The sequence below is a fragment of the Mus pahari genome, chromosome 4 (genome assembly GCF_900095145.1).
Source record: "Mus pahari chromosome 4, PAHARI_EIJ_v1.1, whole genome shotgun sequence".
Taxonomy (NCBI): domain Eukaryota; kingdom Metazoa; phylum Chordata; class Mammalia; order Rodentia; family Muridae; genus Mus; species Mus pahari.
Window position 1 is genome coordinate 86586979 of NC_034593.1, and position 26913 is coordinate 86613891.

General features: G+C 45.2%; 4 non-coding genes across 4 annotated transcripts; 3 read left to right on the plus strand and 1 right to left on the minus strand.

Annotated features, from left to right (window-relative positions):
- The first annotated feature begins 417 nt into the window (after positions 1-417).
- LOC115063898 lies at positions 418-581 on the plus strand. The gene has a single exon (XR_003843766.1). It is a non-coding gene; the product is annotated as a U1 spliceosomal RNA (small nuclear RNA).
- Positions 582-1753: 1172 nt separating this feature from the next.
- On the minus strand, positions 1754-1824 carry Trnag-ccc. The gene has a single exon. It is a non-coding gene; the product is annotated as a tRNA-Gly (tRNA).
- A 4947-nt stretch (positions 1825-6771) lies between these two features.
- Trnak-cuu lies at positions 6772-6844 on the plus strand. The gene has a single exon. It is a non-coding gene; the product is annotated as a tRNA-Lys (tRNA).
- A 5481-nt stretch (positions 6845-12325) lies between these two features.
- On the plus strand, positions 12326-12397 carry Trnah-gug. The gene has a single exon. It is a non-coding gene; the product is annotated as a tRNA-His (tRNA).
- The last annotated feature ends 14516 nt before the right edge of the window (positions 12398-26913 follow it).

Genomic DNA, 26913 nt, shown 5'->3' on the forward strand with positions numbered 1-26913 from the left:
GTAAGCCTGGGAACAGCCTGGATCAAGAGGAATGGAGAATGGCAGAGCCAGATGAAGTAGAGGGGCCAAGAGTGGAAAGTGTGGGTCTTAGAGGCTTGGAGTCATCGGCTGCTAGCTCCTCCCACAAGTCTGTCTCTGTCAAGAACGTCACAGGACTAGAAGTTTGCACAAGAAAAGCGGGGGTGGGAGGGTAAGGGGGTGTCTATGCAGATCAGGGGCGCTCAAAGGGCTTCCCAGGCTTCGTGTCTCTTGCAAACAAGAGATTTCGAGTGGGGTAGAAGGGAGAGTGGGGCCAGGAGGAGAGAGGGGCCATAAGTGGCAGAAATACACAGAAGATTCTTAGGGGTGGGGGGAGGCAGCGAAATGACTGTGTTTATAGCAGGTCGGTGTTGAGTCGGGGCCGGGCGTTGGAAAATCATACTTACCTGGCATGGGGAGATACCATGATCAGGAAAGTAGTTTTCCCAGGGCAAGGCTCACCCATTGCACTTGGGATGTGCAGACCCCTGTGATTTCCCCAAGTTCGGGGAAACTCGATTGCATAACTTGGGGTAGTGGAAGACTGCGTCCCCACTCTCCCCTGAATGAATCTGTAAATAAAAGCCGGTAATTTTTGGATGAAGTCTTATTTGAGAAAGTGTTCAGCCTTAGGATAAGGTGCTTGCTAGCCTTTGTTCTTTACTGTATTTTCTCTTCTATGCAGCGTCCACTTTATTTTGACAATTTTATCGAGCAGGACACTAGATGTGTTGGATAAATGTAAAAGAAAGTGAAGTCCACACAGCCACAAAAGATAACTGAGATGTTTCCATCAGGGGGCTGGAGAGATGGTTCAGCAGTTGAGAGAGCATTGACTGCTCTTCCAAGGATCCTGATTTCAATTCCCAGCAATCACCTGTAATGGGATCCAATGCTCTCTTCTAGTGTGTGTCCGAAGACAGCGACGGTGTACTCATATAAATAAGCAATAAATAAATCTTGAAAGGAGATGTTTGTTTTCATCACGCATAAGTGCCTACTACTTATTCTACCTTTTAATCTGTAACGCTTGAGGATGAGGAATTCACATACCCACAGAGTTCTTGTTCCAAGAATGTTTTTGAAGCTTTTGTGTATGCATATTTTGCCTACTTTCATACATGAAATATCTTCCATAGTAGTGACTCTGCTATCACCAGAAATCTTTGTGTGATTTCTTGCAGTTGAACCTGGGTTTATTGAAATAACTCCCCCCTCTGCTAAAGAACTAGTCTTAGTCCTGGTGGGAGCAACGTATCTCTATGGTTAGGATTTTATTTAGCTTTTGTCCTTACCTATTGTCCTCAGAAAGGATTGTTCTGGCGAGAGTCATTCTAACTTGAGACTTCTATTTGACTCTTCTGTAACTGCGGTTCAGGGATGTTGAGAAGCATCAGGCTGGTATCCCTGCAGCTGAGACGTCTTCCCAGCACTACCCTCCTTTTACTGCCTGGAATATCGGGGTGAAACCACCTTCTGGCATGAGAATAAAAACCTCAGGCTAAGGGTGACTGAATGAAAACAGAACTTTAAAATAGCAGAACAGCTGTGGTAGTGATATTCAATATTCGTAAATTTGCACCTGGATTCTTGCTTGAACCACAGCTAGAAAAGTTCAGTGTTAACACTTCCAGAAAAAAAAAAAAAAAAAAAAAAATCCTGGATTCTGGTCCTAGTCTGATTCTAATTTCACAACGAGAAAAAACATGTAGGTAGCAGACAGAAAAGAACAGTCTGCATTGGCCGGGAATCGAACCCGGGTCACCCGCGTGGGAGGCAAGAATTCTACCATTGAACCACCAATGCACCCTTGAGGATGCTTGGTGACAGCACATCAGGAAAAGGTAAGAGAAGCTATACATCTTAATGTAGTTCTACAGAAAAATAGCAACGTAAACCAACATTTCCTCATGAGACTTTTAATTTTTCCAGCATTGAGGAAGGAAACAGACCTTCCTAGATGCTAGGCTGTGATAAATCTGGGTCAAATTTGTCATTTTAGGAGTTTTGAGGCACGACCGACAGAACTCTTTCTACTTCTGCCTGCCACGATCTAGGAGGTTCAAATCATTAGAAGGGAAATTCTAGTTCCAATGGAAACTCGTGACCAAAATATGTTCAATTCAGTAGTCAAAACACACTTGGTATAGGTCCTTGACAACACCCCATCTGCGTGACACACACAGACTGACAAGAACCTTCTCTGAGCACTACACATCCTGATCCAGCTGGTTTGGGCAGGATGAAGGAAGAGGTGTAGGGGGCGGGGAAGCAGGCCATTGTTCCCAGGTTTGTGAGTTGTTTACTTTGCAGGGCAAGTGGTCTCCTAACTGCACATCAGCTGCTCTTCTGGGATGTCACCGAAGCAACCGCTGGGAAAAGTAGCTAGCAAACTAATTGAGTACCATCTGTGTGAACAACCGATGGAAAAGAGCAAAAGAAGAGGCCTAAATCTGCCCATATGCTCAACCCTCCCGCCCTCCACCCCCCCACCGCCGCCGCCATCTCCCCTCTAGAAACCTTACTGATGCTTAAACCTGACCACTGGGTGGGTAGAGAAGGAAAAGAGAAATGAGAACGGTGGTTGTGTATGTGGAATGGGTGGTGACTAACCTGTTACCTGCACTGTGCGGGCAGATGGAGATCAACGTGCTCTCTCTGTCCTTTGTCCCAGGTAATGGCTCATTTGTCAGCCACAGGCAGTCATAAAAATAATTGAAGAGAGTCATTGTGTTTAATTTTATTCTACCAAGTAGAATTTACTTAAAATACTGGAACAGTGGAATGAGAACTGTGAGGTCGCTTGGCAAAGCCCAGGCAAACAGTAGAGGGGGGAGGGAGGGGAGGGGAGGGGAGAGGAGGGGGAGGTGGGGAGGATGTGAGGCTGAAAGGATCTGGCCAAACGGTTGCTTTAACCTAAGCTCCTGAGGAGGCTGATTGTTGAAGAGCTGGTCCTTTTGTTTTTGTTTTGTTTGCTTGCTTGCTTTGTTTTGTTTTTTTGTTTTCGTTTTTGCACCCTGCCCTTGACTCAAAACAGAAAGGCCAATCGCAGTTCCCATATTTGCCAGGCCTGCAGTTGTGGCACTGAACAGTTTCCTTTCTCAGTCTGTCCTGAGCCAATGGGGCAGTGATGGGAAGACTGTACCAAAAGCAAAAGGGCCAGGGGCTGAGCTGGGACCCGACCCGGTGGTATAGGATCCCCGAAACAGGGGGAGACCCTCGCCTGAGTCCTGGGATGAGACGACGCCCCAAAGCTCGAGAGACACTGGTCTTGATGCAAAACCGCATGAGGTTTATTCAATCTATTCAATCGGCTAGCCGAGGCCCGAACTCCTAACTCACACAAGAGTTGAAGAGTTAGACCCCCTTGTCTTAACAGGGGGTTTTTGAAGGCAAAACCACATAGAGGGAAGGGGGTAGAAGTGAATTACAACTTTTCTCCTGTCTTTGGTAAGATCACAAGAAATGGGGAGTTGTGTAAATACCATTAGAGCAGGGATGAGTTACAGCTTGTCTTCTGGTGGAGTTATCTTTGGTAAACATTCCACAGGGGATAGGAAAGTCACACCTGGCTTCATTTATTGGCAAAGGGGTCATAAGCTATCTTTTGGTGCACATTCCTAGTCCCAAACACAGGGTGATGGGTGCCTGCCTAGCTAGCAGTCAGGCGAGGAACAGAAGGCTTCCTGCTGGTTTTAGGGAACAAAGAACTCTGACTGCACTTCTAGTGGTCTGGGAAAAAGGCTTGGGAAGTGTGTTAAAGCTGGGATTCCATAGTGGCTCTAGAGTATAGGGTATGCACCATCACCATCTGCTTTGTGGGGGGAGGGGCAGGGGGAATTCCTCCATTTGTGCAATATTTAGTTTACTGTTTTTCAAATGCTTTTGAAATTAGCTCCCCACTCCACCCTGGTTGATCGTAAGCCATGCTGCCATCATGATTAGTAGGCCGTGTTTTGGTGACTCCAGTGTTTATTTTTGTAGTGGGGTGCCGTGCTGTAGTGACCGAGGTATCTGGGGAGGAAAAGGAGCCATTTAGCTGATGATTTCCTGTGGTCCAGACCCTGTCTGTATCTGGAATCAGGAAGACTGTCTCACTCAGCACACACTGAGTGAGATCTAAAAGAGAGCCGTGCCTGGCCCTGATGCACGTGGAGCTTAGCCTGACTGCAGTGTCCTCTAGATGGTCCCTCATGCCTGTCCTGCTCGCCAACAAAGGTGAGGGGTGCTGGCCTGTGCCAGTGTGTGTTTCAGTATTCTGTGTCGCATAACCTCTTACAATACTTCTTTTGTAAATACTAACTTTATTATAAACTTGTAGATCATAACACACACACACACACACACACACCAAGATTAACCAGAGCCCAAATCTATATATCTAATGGACCATGTGGAAGGCAGTTCTGAAGGTTGGAGCCCCACGTTGGATTGTACACTTTGACTATCAAATGTATTTTTATGTTTCTTTAAAAACAAGATCAGTTTTACTTTAACTTCTGTCTTTCTGTATGCTTCATATGTGTGGGTGTTCCCAGGGGTCAGTTGGTGTTACAGTCAGTTGTGAGCTGCCTAGTGTGGGTACTTGGAGAAACAAGTAGCTTTATATATCCATCTCTCCCTCCCCCCACCTAGGCTGGGTTTCTCTGTGTAGTCCTGACTCTCTTGGAACTCTCTCTGTAGACCAGGCTGGCCTCAAACTCAGAGATCTGCCCACATCTACCTCCCAGTGTTGGAATTACAGGTGTGTGCCGTCACTGCCCAGCTGGATACATCCTCCTTCATAACTGGTGTCTGCCGTCTGTGTTCAGTCCTTCCTCATCCCCTAATATTTAGTGTTCCTTGTTCTCTTCCTGCATGTTGTAGTATACTCACATGTACACTTGTTTACATATATAGGTAATATATTTATATATAATTTAATATATTAATTGTATATACTTAAACTAATCCATATTTGTTTACATGTATAATACATGTGTTAATAGTTGACAGGGTGATGTAGCTGAGGGAGAACAAATGCATGGTTTGCTGCTTTTTGAGATTATGTGACCTTGCTTAACATCATACATTCTAAGTCCGTCCATTTTCCTGAAATGTTTTACATTTAATTTTCCTTTAGAGTTGAATAGTATCCATGTATATACACCACTGTTTAAGCCATTTTACTCCTTACTCAGGGGTGAAATTGGGAGCCAAACAGCACAGCAGCAGGGATCAGGCCTCTTCCATCTATGCTGTAGCATGGGGAGGTGTGCGGGTCAATAGAGTTATTACCTGTGCATCCAGGAATCCAGGGGAACAACCTGTAGAAGTCACAGCCCCCTGGCAGCAAAGCAACCGGTTTGTTGTACTATTGTGGCAGAACTACAGGAATCCATCCCAACAGTATAGTGAAACGTATATGTATTTGTCGAATAAATGTTTTCTTCGTTCCTAAGAAACACGTATGACTAAGTTGCACTGTTTTAGGGGTGCAGCATTCCAAGTCTGAAAAGACTTCCTTGTTTCCAACTATCTGGTAAAACTAGGAAAGGCTGTAAGTCTATCACAGCCAGCCCCCCCTGAGGTTTAGCCACTCCCAGGCCTGGAAGTTAGCTCTACTAAAGATTCCCCTCCCCCAAGGCACGTCTGGTGACAGTAGCAGTAACTTCTGAAGGAACGAAACCCTCTTGCTGATCTTCAGTGGCCTGTTGGAGTTGTCTCCAGTTATGACCCGGGATAAAGGATGTCCATCAAGGCAGACTGAAAACAGTACCGGGAAGCACCGGTCCGTAGCCTAGCAGTTCCTTTGTGATGTGGCACCTGAAGGATACCTGGGAGGCTTGAAAAAGTCCCATTACATATGGAGCCTTTCATGGACTGTCATCGGGACCGTCATCGTCACACACAGAGTACTGGAGTGAGCAGCCTAACCTACAATTTGAGTTTTTGAAGGCAAAGACCACAACCATGTGACATATACAGAAAGGCAGCTGTGAGCACACATGGGTTCCAGAAATGGAAGGATAACAGTTAAATGGTCAGGGCATGACACAGACTGTCCTTGAGGGCAGGGATACATTGTACAGAAACTTAGGGGTGGTCTGTATAACCAGGGACTAGTTTACCTAAGGTAATTTTGGCACTTAAAAGTTTTTCTTTTCTTTTTATTGGATATTTTATTTACATTTCAAGTGTTATCCCCCTCCCCAGTTTCCCCTCCAGAAACCCCCATCCCATCTTCTCTCCCCCTAAAGATTTTCTTTTCCTTCTTTTGTTTGTTTGATTGATTTTTTATTTATTTATTTTATGTACGTGAGTACACTGTAGCTGTACAGATGGTTGGGAGCCTTCATGTGGTTGTTGGGAATTGAATTTTAGGACCTCTGCGGTTGATCTCTCCGCTCAACCCCGCTCGCTCCAGCCCAAAGATTTATTTATTATTATACATAAGTATACTAGCTGTCTTCAGACGCACCAGAAGAGGGCGTCAGTTCTCATTATGGGTGGTTGTGAGCAACCATGTAACTCAGGACCTTTGGAAGAGCAGTCAGTGAGTGCTCTTGCCCGATGAGCCATCTCGCTCCATTGATTTTTGTTTGTTTGTTTGTTTGTTTTTCCTTGAGACAGGGTTTCTTTGTGTAGCCCTGGCTGTGCTGGAACACTTCCCATAGAGATCCACCTGCCTTTATTTCCAGAGAACTGGGGCTAAAGACATGAGTCATCACTTTCCGGTTTAAAGGATTTCTTAAGAACTGAGTTTGCAGGAGTGCCCGGCTAGCTCAGTCGGTAGAGCATGAGACTCTTAATCTCAGGGTCGTGGGTTCGAGCCCCACGTTGGGCGCATGCTTTTGGACCTCCATCTGTGTTTATTAAGGCCAGCCTAGTCTACAAAGTGAGTTCCAGGACTGTACTGCGTACTTTCAGGAGATGGCTTAAGTATATATACTTAAGTAAGTATATATTCAGTAAGTAAGTTCAGTAGCCCACCTCACTCTGTCACTGTCTCAATGATACTGTGGAGCACAATCTAGAAAGAATTAGCAATAAACAGTGAAGTGCCAGTAATAAAAAGAAAGATTTAAAATCTTTTTAATAGAGAATAACCTTATAAAAGGAACCTCTCTTTGTTTAAGATGTCATTACACAGGGGTAAAGCCTTCACAGATCTGAATCCACAAAGAATGTCTTTGTAGTTAGAAGAATTGCTCAAGGGGACTTGGCTGGTAAGGGCCTTTCCATCAGGGAGGGCGCCGATACTCTGGGAATCTTTCCTTACAGGTCTTTAGTGCCCAGTCTTCAGGCTGTACTTGTGGTTATGTCTTATTACCAGAAGCTGGAAGGGCATCATTATCATATATATTTATTTAATGTATTTTATGAATATGGGTTGTTTTATCTGCATGTCTGTCTGTCTGTCTGTCTGGTGCCCAGAGAGGCTAGAAGGGGGCACTGGATCCCCTGGGGCTTTAACTGAACCTCCGAGGTGTCTCTCCAGCTCACTGCCATATTTTAATAAAGCTTTCTGTGCCTGTTCTAAATTAATTATATGACGACCAGTTTGGGGGTTTATTGGAGCGATTCTGAGGTCAGAGGTTAGAAAAGGCCAACTGTGAAGGATCTCACAGGGCTGAGCCCTGGTGGGGTAAGAGTTTATCTTCGATGTTCCTGTTCTTACATTCCCCACATGTCACAGCCAGAGACACCCATTGTCAAGCCCTGTGCTCACTTGATAAGAATGTTTGAAAGTCCGTGCAGCACATTCATTATGAAGATACCCAGACCTTGGGGTGTCTCAAGGAGCAATGTCAGTTTTCTCTTAATGTTCTGGATTCTCTGGGAACTTGTCAGCGATTTCCATTTCCCTCAGAAATAACAAGTCTCTGGTCCACCTCGACCTACCTATCAAATGTCTTTTTTTTTTTTTTTGACATACATTTTATACACCACAAAATTCACCCTTTTGGAGTGTGCACCACAGCATCATTTAATTTCTTACCAGGCCACAGCCACCACTGCCATCTACTTCAAGATCACGATCTATACAGGAGCCATCCTACCCTGCAGCCCCCAGTCATTCATAACCTACTTTATGTATTTCCCTAACCTGAACATTTCTTTTCGGTTATAAGTCTAGCCTTTAGCAGCTGAGCCTTCTCTCCAGTCCCCTATTCTGTGCATTTCGTATAAGTGGAATTGACAGCGTGTGACAATTTGTATAGTGAGCTTCTTCCATGCAGAATGATGTAACCCAGACTCCTAGGGAGAAGTGGCAGAGGAGGATGAACCATACTACCTCATTTTTTTATATGACTGAATCATGTACCATTGCATAATTATACCCTGTTGTTTGTGCACTCACCTGCTGACGGCTATTGTGACTGGTACTCTGCATGTTTTAGTGTGGAGATCCAGCATAAGCCCTCTTCGGCATGTATGTGCTCAGGAGTGAATCACTGAGCTTTATGACAGATGTGGGGTCTAACTTCCTCGTGAACTGTCAAGCCAAGTACATCTGCAGCTGCTCCATGCCACACTGCCCACCAGCAACTCGGGGAAGTCCAATCTCTATGTTGCCAATGCTGCTTCTTTTTCCTCCTCCTCCTCCTCCTCCTCCTCCTCCTCCTCCTCCTCCTTTTCTTCTTCTCCCTCTTCTTTAAATATAGGGTCTCTTGTATCCCAGGAGACCTGAGCTCCCTATAGAACAGAACACAACTTTAACTTCTGATCTTCCTGCCTCCAACTCCCAAGGTGTAACAAGTGCATAGCACCCCACAGCAGCTCTGTGGAAACTTGAAGCAGCATATTCTACATTCTAAGTAGGCAGGTCTGACCTCTACCATCTAAGCTACATCTCTAACTCAGTTACTGCTTGTTACCATATACTTTGTATCTGCACAATGCTTCCTCTCTTCTGAATTGGCTTGCCTTTTAGTTGTTGAGCTGTGATCATTCTCTGTGGTTTTGAGGTTCCAAGTTCTTCACCCAATACAAAATTTGCAACTATATTCTCTCCTAAGTGAGGGATCCTTTTTCTTTCTTGAACACATGTAAATGTTTTATTTGGAGAAGCTATGTTGGATATAGGATTTGAGCTTGTCAAAGTCGATGGATGGGTTCAGATTACTCCCGAGACTCAGTGGCAGAGGCACTCAACAACATAATTGATCCACATCTGCCTAAGACAGAGTATTGTGTGCAGAAGTCTATGTATCTGCTGGTCTGTCTCAAGGATAACCTCTGGAGAAAAGCAAACCCTGTGGCGGGAGAGTGGGGTAGGAGGGTAAAGGACCTTGCTGTTCTTCCAGAGGACTTGAGTTGTGTCCTCAGCAACCATGTTGGGTGGCCCATAGCCCCTTCCCTGTTAATTAGCAGCCACTGGGGATCTGACATCCTCTCCTGGCCTCTATGGACAGCAACATTCACATAGAACCCCCCTCCAGCCCCCATGATGGCGTTCTTGGGGATCGCCTAATATGTGAAAACTGGGTTTCATGAAAATTATGGATAGAGAAGGAAAAATGTTTGAAGAAACAATAGGTGAGAATTCCCCAACCATAACAAAGATTACCATGTTGTCAGGTATCCAGCAGAGAAGAAGACTGGCTTATGCTAATAGAAGAAAGTCGTTTTTAGGCTGGGCATGGTAACGAACACATTTAACCCCAGCACTCAGGAGGCAGAGGCAGGAGGACCTCTGTGAGTTTGAAGCCAGCCTGGTCTACAGAGTGAGTTCTAGAACAGCTGTTATACCAAACAAACAAAACAAAACAAAACAAAAACCCTTTGTCTCACAAAACAGAAACAAAAAAGAAAGTCGTTATTAGTTAGCTGGCAAAGAGTACCCTGGGGGGCCAGGATCCTGATGTAGCACTGAACCTTTCTCAAGGTGAGCTCTTAGGCACCAAAACAAAACAAAACAAAACAAAAAAAAAAACAAAACAAAAAACCAACAACAACAAAAAATAAACAAACAAAAAAACCTAAGGGTTACATACATCAGTTAGCCAGAAGTGGAAGTACAGAAGCTAAAAGGCAAAAAGTTAGTACACTCAGAGACTTTCCCAGAACTCCTGACTCTGATGGTTAGGTCTCCATTTTCATATGGCAGACGTGCTGTCTACGTGCTGAGTTTTATGACCTGTATGGTACTTCCATCATGGTGTCAGTTGTGTTCGAGCCTGCTAAGGTCTGGGGACTGTGTCCATTAAAGGAAGAGCTGCGAAGAGCCAAGGAACCCAGTCCAAGAGCCATGATGCAGAATAAGTCTCAGACAGGTTGTAGTCAAGTCCAGTGAAGGTGATGTTGCACAAAGACAGAGCTCATGTCAAGCTTCTTTCTGCAGTTTCCAAGACTATCAGAAGCCACGTGACACCACAGCTAAGGCAGCTTTGAAAATACCAGGGGCAAGAAAAACCTATGCCATAATAGTTATCTTCTAAAAATGGAGCCAGACTTGGTGGCAGAGACCTGAAATTCAGTACCAGCAAAGCTGAGGCAGGGAGATGGGGAATTCAAGCTCTACCATACTCTACCACTTAGGAAACTGGAGGCCAGCCTGGGCTACATATACTTCTACTTAAAAAAAAAAAGTAATCTATCTAAACAGGGGCATTTCAATAAATGTGGAAATGATTGACTGATAGACAACACTCCACACAGGAAGCCTCCAGGTAAAGAACAAATACCAGATGGAAATCTGGTTCAGCCTAAGAAATGACAAACAACACAGGTGGGTATAGATGTCATTTATTTCCTTTCTTTCTTTCTTTTTCTTTTTTTTTTTCTTCTAAGATGTATTTATTATTATATCTAAGTACACTGTAGCTGTCTTCAGATGCACCAGAAGAGGGATTCAGATCTCATTACAGATAGTTGTGAGCCACCATGTGGTTGCTGGGATTTGATCTCAGGACCTTTGGAAGAGCAGTCTTAACCACTGAGCCATCTCTCCAGCCCATCATTTATTTTCTTAATAATAATAATTTAAAAAACTCTTTTAATATAATGATTATTATTATTATTTTTTTTTTTTTTTTTGGTTTTTCAAGACAGGGTTTCTCTGTATAGCCCTGGCTGTCCTGGAACTCAATTTGTAGACCAGGGTAGACTCGAACACAGAAATCTGCCTGCCTCTGCCTCCCAAGAGCTGGAATTAAAGGTGTGCGCCACCACTGCCCAGCTTTTTTATTTTTTAATTTTTTATTATTTAAAAAAAATTTAAACACTCAGATAAACGCAATAACCTGGATTATGAGTTCTTAACACAACAAGAAGAAAAAATGGCCAAGAACAGCATCAGGAAGGTAAGAATGTCACTTAAACACGGGTTGTGGAAAGACAAGGCATATGTTAGAATCCCTAAAGCAAGCACTTAAAGAATTTTGGAAAATAAGCCAGCAAAAGAGAGCGAAAAAATTTGGCGAATTTTTAAAAAATGAAATATACAAACATTCTAACAGGGCAATTACACTACCCGAAGGAAAACTTAGATCGTTGTCAAAGATATGGGGACAAGTCAAAGATATGGGGACAAGAAGGGGGACCGAAGCCCATATCAGATTTCTTGTATAATATGTGATCAGAAAATTCTAGAACCAATTTAATTCAAGATGTCAATACCAACATAAATCATTGACACATGAAAATAGCAAAAATACCTGTATAGTGAGGAATCCAGAGACTGATGGTGACCGGTTTGTTATTTGAAAGCATCGGTTTCTTCCCTAAGTCTTTGAAAGGATCCCAGGGAACGACTTGTAACGACCCTACTCACTGCATACCTCCGGTTGGACTCACTGTGTAGACCAGGCTGGCCAGAACCACCCCATTCGCAGCCTCTAGAAGTGCATCAGCTACAGCAAAGACTTGAAGGACAAAGAAAGCGTCATGCTGTCTAGCAAAAGTAGGCAAAGGGGAGGGGGCAGGAGACAGACAAAAACAGGACACACGAGCACACAAAGAAAATGGAGTCTAAAGCAGGGAATCGAGCTTTGAACCTTCCCAATACAAAGCAACCTCGCTATCCAGCTGAACCACAGAAGAAACTCATACGACCTCTTTAATTGCAGCAGGAACAAGTCTCTACGTCAGTGCCAGCTGCAGCCACAGCCACAACCTTCTGCATCACAGACCTCTCAGAAGCCTCGGAAATAAACATCGGATCGGTCCCTGCGGATCTCCCTCTCTCCCCCGAGCGCAGCGGCGCGTAGCCGAGTTACTGCGCAGGCGTCTGGCAGAAAGCTAACATCAGAGCCAGGCAGATACGGATTAAGGCTCGGTTAACAGCGGGAGAGCCACAAGCTTACTATCTAGTGTGTGGTTCGCCGTGATCGTATAGTGGTTAGTACTCTGCGTTGTGGCCGCAGCAACCTCGGTTCGAATCCGAGTCACGGCAGTGTTGTCTGATTTTTTTATTTTTTATTTTTCCTTTTGCTCCACTCTCTCTCTGAACTCTTTGCCACAGATCTACCTGCTTCCGCTCATCGTCACCCAGGAAGCGTGGGGAGTGTAAACACTTGCTCTTTCCTAAGCTCTGTGATCTCATTTGTCACCTACTGGCTCCAACAACAGGCGTGCACTTAAATATGCTTGTTTCCAACATCAGCGAGGTTATTTTGCAGGAAATGGGAATGAACCTTTAATGTCGTCGAACCCATCCTGCTGCAGCGGGCTGTCAGCAGTTAGCCTTCGCCTTCTTCGTATTTGTATATATATAGTAATAAAACTACCGAAACTTCTTAAAATGGTTTTGAAAAGTCAACACCCAGACCAAGTTACTGTGAAATTTCCTCATCCCTCTGTGAGGGGAGGAGTTGGAGAAGGAGGAGGGACAGGGAGCCGTGGCTCATCTAGAAAGGTCAGAGGACAATTTTCAGGAATTGAAGGAATTTGGCTTTACCAGGCTTGCAGGGCAGGTCCTTTCACCCACCTTAAACGGGTGAAGCCCACTGGCTTTTTCCTGTTTGTTTGTTTGTTTGTTTGTTTTGGACAGGGTCACACGCTGTCCTGTAACTTGAATTCCTGATCCCCCTACCTCGGACCCTGAGTGACAAGCCAGGCTGAGTTTTACTCGATTCTCATGAGTGAAAGTGCTTCCGCTGGCCCGCCAGGTTTTCCCATAGCTTTTGTGCCTTGGGAATCTGTCCACTTTGGTGTGGTTATCACTCCTTCGTTAGATTTCCTTTTGGTTTGAGTGGGAGGGCGATATGTGTATGTTCTATCACACTGGATTCCGTCTTGGGGGCCTAGAACATGCTAAGGACCTGCTCCAGCACTGAGCTACAACGCCATCCTTATTTTGATCGAATGAATGAGTGTGGCCACAGTGTATGAATGGGTGCATTTGCTTCTACTGTGTGAACTGTTGTGGAGAGACTGGTCTGCAGAATCTTTCCACCTTCCACTCTAAAGCAGAAAAACAGGTTTGTGGACCAAAAGATTCCCTTGTTTACAGGAAAGAGTCCCTACATCCAATGCTAAACTTACCAGATCGCACACCATAGCATAATCTAGCCTCAAAATTCCTGTGTAACCACCATGTTGTGATAATTTCTTGCCTCAATAAGCCTGTATAAAAACCACACAACCCAGTGATTATATTTATAAGCTATATGCCTATATGGGCAGATTTAGCATTACACTAACGTATTCCCCAGCTATGAGACCCCTTGCTGCTTGCAGCTTCTCCAGTCCATGTGGTTCTGCTCCATATTAGCTTCCACCTCCTCTTTCTCTGTCCTTTCTCCTTCCCTTCTCTCTTCACCTGCCACACTGTCTAAGACCTCCAGCCCCACCTTTCCCTTCCACTGCCCAATCACAGGCTCTAACCTTTATTTGACCAGTTAGAATGGGGAGAAGGTTCACATGAGATCACCTGAGTACCTGATCGAGCCCTTGTCATGGGCAACCCCTCTTGAGGACGCAGAATTAACATCAGAAAACAAACAGCACCAGGGCAACCCACAGCATTTTCCCCTTTTTGTCCAATCAAAAGGCTCCTTTTCCCCCTCAGATATAAGTTGGGCACAACCATAACAATTATGCAAATTATAAAATATAAGATACACTAAACACCCAGTCCATCAATTTTGTCAATTAGATAAAGCACTCTACCATCTATCCTAACTTAGAGTCTACAGTTCTATACCTGAATTATGTTCTGACTTTAACTTGTATACCATCTAAAAACCATCCTTTCAAATATACATCATCTTCCTCAATGCTAAACAACTTAAGTTTGATTGTGAGACATAACTAGTCTTCAACACCTTCAGAAACCTGAGAACAAATTAAATATTGCCTGAATATATAGGAAGCACAAAAGCATAGCTTCTAAAACTTAAGCAAATATGCAGAGACTGCCGACTACCTGGACAGTCCCCCATTCCTCAAAACGCTGGAGCATCTGTCTTCAGCCTTCTGGCCTAGAACCACCTGACCTTAAATGAAGCAGGAACTATGAAGGACTAGCCTACTCTGTCTTGTCAGAGCTAAGCTGTCGACTGTCCTGCACCATGTGTCCTTTCCTGAACAGTATTTTTTGTCTGAGGATGAATTGAGGCAATTCCTGCCCAGTGGCTACCTCGCCACTACTGGAACGACTCCATATGGAGGTTATAATGCTCAATAACTTTTTTTTTTTTTTTTATGTAAGTACACTGTAGCTGTCTTCAGACACTCCAGAAGAGGGAGTCAGATCTTGTTACGGATGGTTATGAGCCACCATGTGGTTGCTGGGATTTGAACTCCAGACCTTCGGAAGAGCAGTCGGGTGCTCTTACCCACTGAGCCATCTCACCAGCCCCCTCAATAACTTTTTTGATCCATGAAGGAGGTACTGTCAGGAGCAGACATGTCTCACAGTCAAATGATCCTTAGTAATGAGATAGCATTAAGTGTCATATTCTATGTATTTTTGATGTTTTTGAAGACTATGTAAAGTATATCTGAACTGTTAAACCTTAACTACTCTTAGCTATTTCTATTTGAATAATATTGAAGACATTTTATTATAATTAATCAGAATCTAATATAACCATGAGTTTACTATCTGGTCCTTGTAACCATTAGTTTACTATCTGACCCTTAACTTCTTTTACTGAGTAATCCTAAAGAGTTTGTAATAGCAGCTATAGAAGGACTGGGTCAGAGCCTTGTGTTCTTAAGTGAGTTGCAGAGGCACGATGCCTACCTAAGAGTAACAATATTAATTTCAAATTTGATATCAACATACAAAGATTCACACCAATGAAAATCTTAAGCCTGTATAAATATATATAAATTCTATACCAAAGTAAGAAACTAAAACTTCAATTTTGCATCAATATAAGGATTTCTACCAATGTAAGATTATGGCTATACAATGCTTTGTTTAAGAACAAATTTAATATCTTATATCTGTCTATTTCTCTAATTTCTATAATATTACTATCACCCCTTTTTCTTTCCACCCCTCCCTTTACCTAAGAAGGAAGGGTAGAGAAGAGGGAAGGAAAGGTAGAAATCCTTGAGTCTAAACCCTCAAGTTTCCTCCCTGTCTGAAGTTACAATATTTGCAAGTTATCCCTTAAAATTACAACATATCTGTAATTCATAAAATAGCCAGACCATCCACTCCAACCTAAGAGCCTGGGACATCGATCTTCTTTTGCTTGCTTCTAGCTGAAATGNGGTGAAGATTCCCTTCTGGGGGCCCAAAGGGAAATAGGAAAATTGGTCTTGTCAAAGGAAGGCTAGCTGCCATCATTTGCCTTAGCTGAAGTCCTGACCGTAACGGTCTGAAAGGCTGGATGGGTGAGCTACCTGTTCTGGAAATGTCTCAGAAGCAAAGTCTTTAGAGGAACCAGCTTTGATGCAGTTGAGGTAGAATCAAGCAAGGAGATGGAATGGAAAGTCCCAGAATCTCAGCACTCCAGAGTGTGAATCTTCTCAGGGATGTCTCTCTCCTCTTTCATTCTGCAATATACAAACCTTGCAAGCAGCACATGGCTCTGTAAAGACATTCATATGGAACAGGCAGGGTGCACAGATCAGTTAAGGAAGATCAATAAGGAAAGACAACTGCTTTCCTTTAGCGGTTAGTTTGATCCCTTAATCAAACTACAACATAAATTTTCGTTTGTGCCATCTGAAAGGATGGTATGTAATAATAAGTCAAGAGAATGTTGTATTCAATAAGTGTTATTGGCTCTAGACGTTTAGAGCGTCTCTGTGTACAGAGACGTATACATCACTTATCTTGTGATCTTGTCAGCCTCTCTCTTCTTGTCTGTAGCCAAGGTCTTCAGGCCTGCACCTCTACCTCAGCAAAGCCGCCTTCACCACGCAGCTGATCTGTGGAAATCTCTCTATCCCGGCTCCATTCTGCTGTGCGATCTCCTGTGCCTCTTCTCTCCACCGTGAGAACCACTGTAAATGTGACACGGGTTCTAGGATTGCTTTTGCCATATCCTTCCAGTCTTGGGGGATTTTCTATTTTTAATAGCCCAAGAAGTCAGGATTTGTTTTACAAATGGCAGATGTATCCCAAAATTAGTGACCCTTTCCTTAAATTTCCTCCGTTCTAACACATCCATGGGTTGCCATTCAAATTCCTGACAGTCCTGTGAATGATCATCATGTGCTGTTCTTTGTTGTATGCTAACCAGATAAACTAAAGTCTGTTTTCTAACAACCTTTAGTTGGTTTTCTCTAATTTTATCTTCTGTCTCTACCTGAGTATCCCATCCTGCGGGACCTAGTTATTTTGTAGTAGGGGGACCGAGCCTGAAAGAGAAATGGGCAGGAAAGAAAAGGAGACCCTGCAATGGTTTGTCAAGGTCTGTTTAATGAGGGCTAAATGCCTGGTTGTAAGGCACACAGTGAGGGGAGATTGGGGGGGGGGGTAAAGGCATGATCAAAAGAAGCAGAGCAAAGGACAAATGGGGGGCGGGGGGGGATGCTGACTGCAGACTTGAAGCTTTTTGTGATTTATCTCAGAGTCCTGGCACCGCTGCTCCGGAATGCATCTTATCTCAGAATCCCAGATCCTCCTCAACAGCCCCAGGTGTCAGCTCAGGGAAAAAGTCAGATGATTCTCACGGGCAGCCTTGGGAAGGAGGGGGTGACTCAGCTCTCAACAAAGGACCTTTTGGCTTTTAGGTGGGGGCTATTGAAGGCCTGGTTTATCTCAGCCTGGTCTCCCACACCTGAGTATTTTCCCTGATATTTTAAGTTCTGCCTGCTCCATAAGTTCCTGTTCTTTCTGTTCAAAGTTCTGCTTCCACATTTCAATTTTTTCTTTATATTATAATTCTGGTATTCTGCTATTTTATTTTATTTTATTTTATTTATTTGGTTTTTTCGAGCCAGGGTTTCTCTGTGTAGCCCTGGCTGTCCTGGAACTGACTTTGTAGACCAGGCTGGCCTCGAACTCAGAAATCCTCCTGCCTCTGCCTCCCCAGTGCTGGGATTAAAGGCGTGTGCCACCACGCACAGTTTGGTGTCTACTTTATTTTGATTAATTTTAGAAGCTTCTCCTTCAAGCCTTGCTTCCAATCCTCATTTTTTTCTCTTTGCCTCTCAGTCTGATCTGTGAGCTGCTGCATCCTTTGCTCTAGCATCTTTTCCAGTCCCTGTCTCCCACCTTCATTCTCTTCTCTTTGTCACTTACTATGATCTATAAATGTCAGTGACTTTAATTCTAGTGTTCCCTCTAGGCCATGTTGCCAGGTCTTAAATTTCTCTCTGTGTTGATCATGCTGCTCTGTAAATTCCTGTATCTTCTGTTCTAGGCCCTGCTTCCATGATTTTAACTTCTCTTTGTGTTGTAATTCTGATATTGCAGCATCTACCTTATTTTTATTTACTAGCATTATTAAATTATCCTCTAGACTCTGCTTCCAAATTTTATCACTATCTCTCTGTGGTTCAGTCTGATTTGTACATTTCTGCATCTCTTGTTCTAGCATCTTTTCCAGTTCCTCTCTGCAGCCTTCACTTTTCTGTCACCTATCTTGACCTATAAAATCCTGTACCTTTAGTTCCTCAAATTCCTTTTCTAAGCTCGTAATTGTTTATTTAGTGCCCTGTCTTTTGAGGAGATATGATAAACCATGATAGTAACCATGTCATAATGATAATTGACAATGTGTCAATTTCCTTTCAATCCATCCCTGTCAAACCGTTCAAAATATCAATTTATAACTCTTTTTTTTTCTTTTTTTTGGAGACAGGGCTTCTCTGTATAGTCCTGGCTGTCCTGGAACTCACTCTGTAGACCAGGCTGCCTGCCTCTGCCTCCGGAGTACTGGGATTAAAGGTGTGAGCCACCACGTCCAGCAATTTATAACTCTTGTTACCTGATCCGGGGCTTCTTGTACCTCTGTCTCCCTCTGCTGTTCGATTTGGGACACTGCAGTTCGCTTCTGTGAGGTCCTGTCTTTGGGTCAAGGACGCGGATTTCAGGTGGTTGAGGCGATCTGTCTGGCTGTCCCGGCTCCTGTTTAGACCTGGGGGGGATACGGGGAAGCAAGCGGGGAAGGCTGCTTGGGCGGAGATGCCTACTATGCCTTTGAGAAGGCTATTTCGCAGGCAGTCGTGCCCCAGGGTCCTTAGTCCTTCTTTAGTTTCAGGGAACCCCAACCGTCGTGATGCTGGCGCTACCTAAATCCCAGCTCTGGCTGGAGTGCCACCTCTGGTTGCTACCGTTTGCTTAGGGCTTGGGGAGGCAGCGTTTAATTTATACAATGCCGCAGCTTTAGACCACAGCCCTACCTGTTTATATTTGGGGGGGCGGGGGTCTTTTATCTCAGGTTAGTTAAGGTTCTAAGCCCGACGTAGGGGTGCCAACTGTTTCATTGATTTCTTACCCCAATAAACCCGTATAAAAACACACACAACACAGTTATTATATTTATAAGCTCTATGTCTAGAATGGGCACTATACTAACGTATTCCCCAGCTATGAGACCCCTTGCTACCTGCAGCTTCTCCAGGCCCTGTGGTTCTGATCCTTATTGGCTTCCTCCTTCCCATCTCCTGTCTCTTCACCGGTCACACTCCCTAAGACCTTCAGATCCATCTTTCTTGTGGGGCTGTGTCCATGCTGCTGCTGTGGAAAGCAGAGTTACCCAGCAGGGGAGAGAGACTCCATGGTCAGGAAGCTGGCGTTTCCATGCACTGGACTTGGGGTGTGCTGACCCCTGCGATTTCCCCAAACTCTCATATCTGAGGTTGTTTATAGAGTTCAAAAGTTGTATTTCTTTTCCTTTGGAATCGTCAGGTTTTGCTCCCATTGGTGTGTGTGTTGTAGATTCCTGGCTGTTTATAACAGACACAGTGCATGCATGTTTATTTTAATTTCCTATAGTTTTGTGTACTGGTTTCTTTGCATAACGGGGGACACTGAAAAACTGTTAAGGGAGAGAAAAGTGGTGATCATGTAGTATATGTTCTCAAAAAAAAAAAAAATCCTTCGTCACGATTAAGGATTAAATTCAGAAAAGTGCAGCCTTTGTTGTTTTTGCTTTTCCAGTGCTAAGCACTGAACGCTTAAACCCAAAGTCTCCGCCCCTGTCCTCTGAGGAGTGGTCTGTTTGCCAAGCCTTTAGTTCTTCCAAATGACAGCTTAATCAGTTGTAAATGATTTTAAGTCTGGAGTTTTTGTTTCAGTGTTGTTTCTTAGAACCATGGAGGACACAAATAGGCGAGTAACTCAGATTTTGGGTTGAATTTCTCCAATCCTTGGTTTCTGTGCTTTTTGAAGTCTGGCACCACCAAGCCTGGGTTTAGTTGCCAGCACAGTTCTTCTCAGCACGTTTTGAAGTGAGTCCCTGGCAACTGAAAGAACAGGGAAAGAGTTGCTAGGAGACAACTCCTCTTTTGTTTTCCCTCCAGACAAATGCTGTTAACTTTTGTTCTTCTCTAAAATCCAACCTTATGATTTTATTGTTTTTGTGAAAAAAATCTACTTAGAACCCGGTCACTTGACCCTTTCTCTTCTTGTCGCCTCCCAGTTCAAGCTACTGGTATCTCTTAACAGCCCATGTGTCAGGGTTCTCCTAGACCTACAGTCAGGTTCTGAATGCGATCTTCTTTGCAAGCTTTTTTTTTTTTTTTTTTTTTTTTGAAAATATGCTTTGTCGGCCAAGGACACTAATCCTTGCCCTTCCTGTACTGTCACTTCGTGGAGCTGGTGCCTGACCAGTTCTTGCAGGAAGTTCAGTGAGTTTTAGGAAAGTTCAGCACAGTTGGCGGTGTGCTATCCATCAGAAGCTGTTCCATTTCTGCGAAAATCCTTAACATTCGTGTGAGTGTCATGAGCAGGATAATCACCGTGGTTCTCTGCTTGTTCTTAGGAGACAGACTGGCTAGGTTCATAGTCCAGGTTTCATTCCACATTCATAAACTGACCCTGAACCAAAGGTTGAGTCATGTCTGTGTCTCCTTTCCCATATCTGCCATCCCAGACGTCCTGGAGTTCACAAGGCTCGTGTTTATAAAGGGGTTGGGGGTTTTATTTGTTATGTTTGGCTTGTTTTATTTGGAAGAGAAGCATGTTCCGCTACTCAGTACTAGGAACGGAACTGTATGCCCTCTACCACTGGGCTATCCTACCCGCACTTGTCACTTTTCATTTGTACACACAGTAACTCACTGCATTGCCTAGGCAGGCCTTGAACCACCCGCCCCAGCCTCCGTAGCAGCTCCGACCATAGACCTGAACAGTCAGATGTCTCTGTGTTTTGTTTTGTTTTTATAGATATAGATTCAATGCAGAACAGAGTCCCTGTCCTTCCGCCCCCGCCCCCCAGTGGTGACATCTGGTATAACTGAAGCCCCACATTGAAACCAGGAAACCCGGCAGGCCAGACTGCAGCTGTGAATCAGTCCTCATTCATTGTTTGATATGTTTCCAGACATGCACGAATGCATGTAGGTGTCCTGCTGCTTCACCCACAAAAATGTCCCCAAGTACCACCTCTCACTGACTGCCGGGTGCTGTTACCTGAGTGTGACCAGAACACGCTTCCCCTAAGGAGTAGGTTTCTGTGTGTGTGTCTCACACTCTGAGGCCTTCAGCTCAAGCAGAAATGTGAGGCCACATAGCAAAGATGTGGCCAGAGACAGGCAGGACACTAGTACTGTGCACTCGAACGAGGCTCACCGAAGGCTGGAAGGAAGCACACACCCAGGAAACCTGCCGATGAGATGGCCAGTGGGAGGGGCCTTGGAAACCAGTTCTCCTCAGGTCAGGGAGACTGCAGGCAGGTAGTCTTGAGAGTCCCCACCCCCAAATCTTCAGCTCCCTTTCTGGTTCACCATTCCACTCTCTGGATTCCTATTCCCACCCCTGGTCTCATTCGCTCTCATTCACTCTTATGACTCTATCCCTCTCTACCTTCTCAGGTCTCTTCCTCCTTCCTCTTTAGGCTCTCTCTCTCTCTCTCTCTCTCTCTCTCTCTCTCTCTCTCCTGTTCACTACTCTTGGAGCCAGATGCTATCTCTCAGTATTTGAGCCTTGCTCTCACCTGACCCTCTGCAGAGTCCAGGTTGATTGATGGTCACCAATTGGGTCCCTAAACAACATCCTCCTTCCAACTGGGGACCTGTTTCATGTACTACAATATCAAGAACTAAAGGGGGGCAGATTGCCAAGTAACCAGTGGCCCCTACTCTATGCCTGAATCCCTCCCTGTCCTTCTCAACTCTCCATCTACCCCACTCTTTCACCTACGCTCTCCCATAGATGCCATGGTTCCCTAGAATCCTCACCAATAGCTGCTTGTTCTGTCTGCCCTGTCCTCCTGCTTCCATCCCATTGCCGGTTCCAATACTGGCTCTGCTTCTTTCCCAACACTTTTGATGGCTACTGTCCCATGTGTGTGAGACTTATTTTTCTTCTGTTGCTGCGATAAAACACCATGTCCAAGAGCGAATTACAAAAGAAAGGATCATTCTGGCTTATGGTTCTACAGTGTGAGTATGTAACAGTAAGGCAGGCGTGGCAAAAGGTGGCTACAGCCAGAGGCTGGCTGATAGGTCACACCTCTAGCCAAACACAAGAAGCAAAGGAGGGGGGAGGGGGGAGAGAGGAGGGGAGGGAGAGAGAGTTAAAAGTAAGCTGAGGCTATATAACCTCTTAAGTCCATCTCCCAGTTGTACACATCTACCAGCAAAGTTCCTTATATCAATTGTCCCATGACTTCCCCACATAGTAGGACCAAGTGTTCAAGTACATCAAACTACCACACCCTACCCTACCCGGTAGGGTGCACATATCTTTCATCCCAGCACTCAGGAGACAGAAAGGTAGAACAGATAACATGACCACTCCACAGTTCAGGAAGGTTTTAATGTAGATACGAGAGAACGGCTGTGAGATGGAAACAGGAATAATATACCTTGCAGGTTAAGGTTTCTGTTTGCAATCAAGATAGTTAAGAATAAGGTCTTGCTTGTCCTAAGTTTTTTTGCAAGTAAAGGTTTTTATTTGTAATTGAGAAGTTACTGTTTGCCCTGTGTTAAGTCCTTGCAAAGTAAAATTTCTATTTGTAATTAAGAATAAGTTCCTGTGGCACCGCCACTAATTGTAGGTCAGTTCTGTGGTGTGGGGGCCCAGTGGAGGCCAGGGATGACCAACTTGGCTATCACTCAGCCCAGATGCAGGGCATTGAGTTGGTCCAACCCCCACATCTACTCCATTCATGTATGAGCTGCTGGGACACATGAAGGGGCAGGTCCTGTGGATAAAGTTGCAAGATCTCCATGACTCTTGGCAACAGCAGGATGTCCGAAAGGAGTCCCAGTAAGGAACCAGTATTGATGGTGTAGCAGAAGCTAGAGGCCTTGAACCAGACCAGCGACACACTGCGGTGAGCATTCATCTAAAGCAATTTGGGCAAAAGGGTATATACTGTGTGACACATGGCAGCTTCCAATGCTGCTACTTCGATGAACGTGCGATGAGAAACTGGAAAGATGGAAGAGCTAAGCAGTAATGTGGACATTTCTCCTCTCTTTGGAGACTCATTGTGTCATGAGATGTCTCTCTGGAAGTTGTCTCATGAGAGGATATTTTGCTGAGGCAGACACCTGAGAGGAGGCATGATGTTCGGAAAGAGTGTAAAATTGAACCCAACAGACAGTCAACGACTCTCTTGCATCGGTTTGCCTTGCAATGCTTTGCTGGCCTTTGCTTGTTGTGGCTTCGTAGAAACTCGTTAAAGAACTTCTCATGGTATTCCGGCTGCTTCTTGTCACTTCTGCAGACTCGTGCCAATTTGGCAGAACCTTGTGGTTTCTGCTTGATCAAGCACCTGCTACTGATGTGAGTTTGGTTTTTGCTATTGGACTGGACTGTTGTTATCCTGATAACAAAGATTGGAATCACCCCCAAAGAACTACTTCTCAACAGGTCTGTCTTATTAACCATCTCTCTCCCCTGCCTTCTGTCAGTGGGTTAGCAGAGGGATTGAGGACGTTAAAGAACCCTAAATAAAGTAGGGCTTGAAAAACCTAAGCCTACAGTGGTGTGTACACGGCAGAACTGGAGACACAACAGCTGTAACGGATGCTGGAGATGAAGAGTGGTTCCCTTCCTGGATTGGACCTCCTCCATGGTCCATGATCCTCCCAGAGGCCACTGAGGACCATATTGATACCTGTGGGCTATAACTGCTACTGGACATCAGGCAGAGGTCCTTGGCACATGCTGATACCAGAGACCAAGTGAATGTTCATGTTCCGTGTTGTTGCCAAAAACTCATGTGATCCTAGGATCCATGCTTCTGCTGAGTGTAAAAGGCAACGAAGCTACCCTTGCAGCCCTAGGGATGGCTGCAGACAGTAGGCGAAGAACATGAAAGCCTTCTGTGACAACCCCTGCTTACACCCCACCTCAAAGGTAACAGTCTAGAGAGGAGTTGTTTGTTTGTTTGTTTTTTTAATTGTGATTGGGGGGTGTGGAGTATAGCTCTCCATGATCCATGGCCTCTGACAGGGATGCAGGTGGAGAAGAGCTCGGCCTCCCTTGGGAGGTGTGGGATGGCCACTGGGACTTTGACCATGTTCTTCATTCCTTTCATTGTTTTTTGGAGGGGAGGTCACAGGGAACAGACATGGGAGAACTGGGAGGTGAGGGGCATAGGATTGTATGACATGAGATTCCCAAATAATTAATAAAAATATTATGTTAAGCCGGGTGGTGGTGGCACACTCCTTAAATCCCAGCACTTGGGAGGCAGAGGCAGGGGGATTTCTGAGTTTGAGGTCAGCCTGGTCTACAGAGTGAGTTCCAGGACAGCCAGGGCTACAAAGAGAAACCCTTTCTTGAAAAACAAAAACAAAAAACAAAACAAAACAAGCAAACAAACAAACAAAAAATATATATGTTTAAAAAAAACGAGAAGTTCCTCTTTCTTGAATCTGCTGTAAACTGCTTGCAAACCATTCACTTAGCAATAGCCTTGGTCCTTCCCTTTCTATGGATTTTTCCACCTCATACCTGTGAACACCTCTTTGAGCGAGAGCCCCTCCCCTGATTTTGGTCTCGATGGACAGGACCACAGAGTGTGAACACTGCACCTCAGCTAGTGCCACAGTGGGGGTTGTGCTGTGTGCCAGAGGGGATAGGATGCAGGAACTCTCTCTATCCCCACTTGAGCAAATAAGGCAGGCCCTGGAGCCCGGAAGACTCCCGTACCCTCAGACAAACAGTCCTCGCATCTAGAACTACACAGGTCACTGATTCTGTTTGACAGGACTGCAGCCCAGGCTACCTTCAGATCGTCCTGTGGTACAGCATCGAGGTCGCTGTGGTCCTCCTGCCTCGGTCTCCCAACAGCTAGGATTACAGGCATGAGCTGAGCGAGCAGATCCAGCGGACTTGGGCCTGTTTTCTGAGACTAAGGCAAGGAGAAAGCTCCCAGAAAGAAGGGGCCTGAGACGTGAAGCCACAGAGGGGGGGCTCACAGAGCGGGAAGCACACTGTCTCTGGTGAGCTACTCAGCAACTTGAAGCATCTCGGTGAGCCCATCCCCCCCCACCCCCCGCGCCCACTTCTTCCTCCCTTCCAGCTGTTGTTACAAAGGGGCTCCTTCTGTGCTCCTTGGGGGCCTCACCTCCTGTTTTTCACAGATACTAGTTTTTAAGAAAAGAGTCTGCAGACTCTTCCACGGCCAGGCTGCGTACGATAGAAGAGCCTGGGCGAGGGAACCCCACGAGACACAAAAGGAAGAATCAGATGCCGCATAAATGCCGGCGAAGGGCTCGAGCCTGTGCTCCTCTGCTTCTCCTTTGCCAGGAAACGCGTCTCGGTTAGCTTTCTGGAACACAATTTCTAGAAACTTCAGCCGGAGTACTCAGGACTCAGACCTCCACCTGTAGCCAGATAGGAGATAACGGCAAAATGCTCGGGAACTTGTCTCTCCTCCTCGGAAGCTGTGGGCAGAGATCTGATGGGCCCTCTCCCTGTCTTTCCTTCCCATGCCTTCGATGGCCAGGTACTGAGAGTGTGCCTAGACCATCCCTCCCCTTCATCCACCCAGGACAAAGAATTTGCCTCATCCTGCAGAAGGTTAAACTGAAAAACAATTACCTGGAGCCAGGATATGGCATTTCATTGTTTGTTTGTTTTCTCATCTTACTTCTTTTACTTAACTGTAGCTTAGCTGTCTTCAGACACACCAGAAGGGGGCCTCAGTTCCCATTACAGATGGTTGTGAGCCACCATGTGGTTGTTGGGAATTGAACTCAGGACCTCTGGAAGAGCAGCAGTCAATGCTCTAATCTGCCGAGCCCGATCTTTTCCAGACAGTGTCTCACTATCTACATCTGGCTGGCCTGGAACTCACTATGCAGACCAGGCTGGCCTGGAACTCACAGAGATCCACCTGCCTCTCCCTCCCAAATATGGTATTTTAATTTACTTTTCAAAATATTTACCTAGCAGTCAGGAGAATGAAACGCAAACACAGCTAAGCTAGGCCCCAGATAACAACCCGGCTGCCAACTGGTACCATCCTAGCACCAGCACTCCATAATCCCAGGGACCCCAGCTAGCCAGTCAGCCTCGTTCCTCTGTTCCCCTTGTTGGGGAAGCATTGTGCTTTGCACATCAAGAACACAGGACACTCTAAACAAGGACAAGGGGCTGGAGGGATGGCTCGGAGAGTTTAAGTTCAGCTCCTAGCACCCACACCAGGCAGCCCACAATTATCACCTGTAATTCCAGCCCCAAGGGACTCGGGAGGCACTTTTGCATAAGTGTACACACGCCACCAACCACCAGTAATAGTCTAACACACACACACACACACACACACACACACACACACACACACACACACACACAAGAAATCAGTGTTGTGTTTTGTCTTTCTTCCTGGACAGCCTGGAACTAACTTCATAGACCAGGCTGGACTCAAACTCCTCTCACAAATCGACTTGCCTCTCTGTTTTTCCGAGTGCTGAGTTAGTGACTTACTCCACCTGCCGGTCCCAGTGTTATACTGAATTTTAGTGTGAGGAGTAAGGAGAGAGCCACATTACAGATTAAGTCACATAACGGTAGGGCTTCGTTTTGTTCTGTGTTGTTCTTAGAACTTTTTGAGACAGGGTCTGTCACTTTGTAGGCCTGGCCAGCCTGGAACCCTCTGTGTAGACCAGGCTGGCCTCAAACTCCCAGAAATCAATCCACTTGCGTCTGCTTCCCAAGTGCTGGTCTTAAAGCTGCGCCCCGCCCCGCTATGCAGGCCATTGAGAAGATGTAGGTGCACCACCTACATGCAGCAGCCTGAGGAGCTCCAGGGAGGACCAGGAACCCAGACTTGGGTAACCCCATCAACCAATGTCCCAACTCAGTGTCGGTTTCGTGATGTTTCCGTAGACGAGAACGCAGGAAACGACAGGTAAATAAATCAAGAGCCTTTT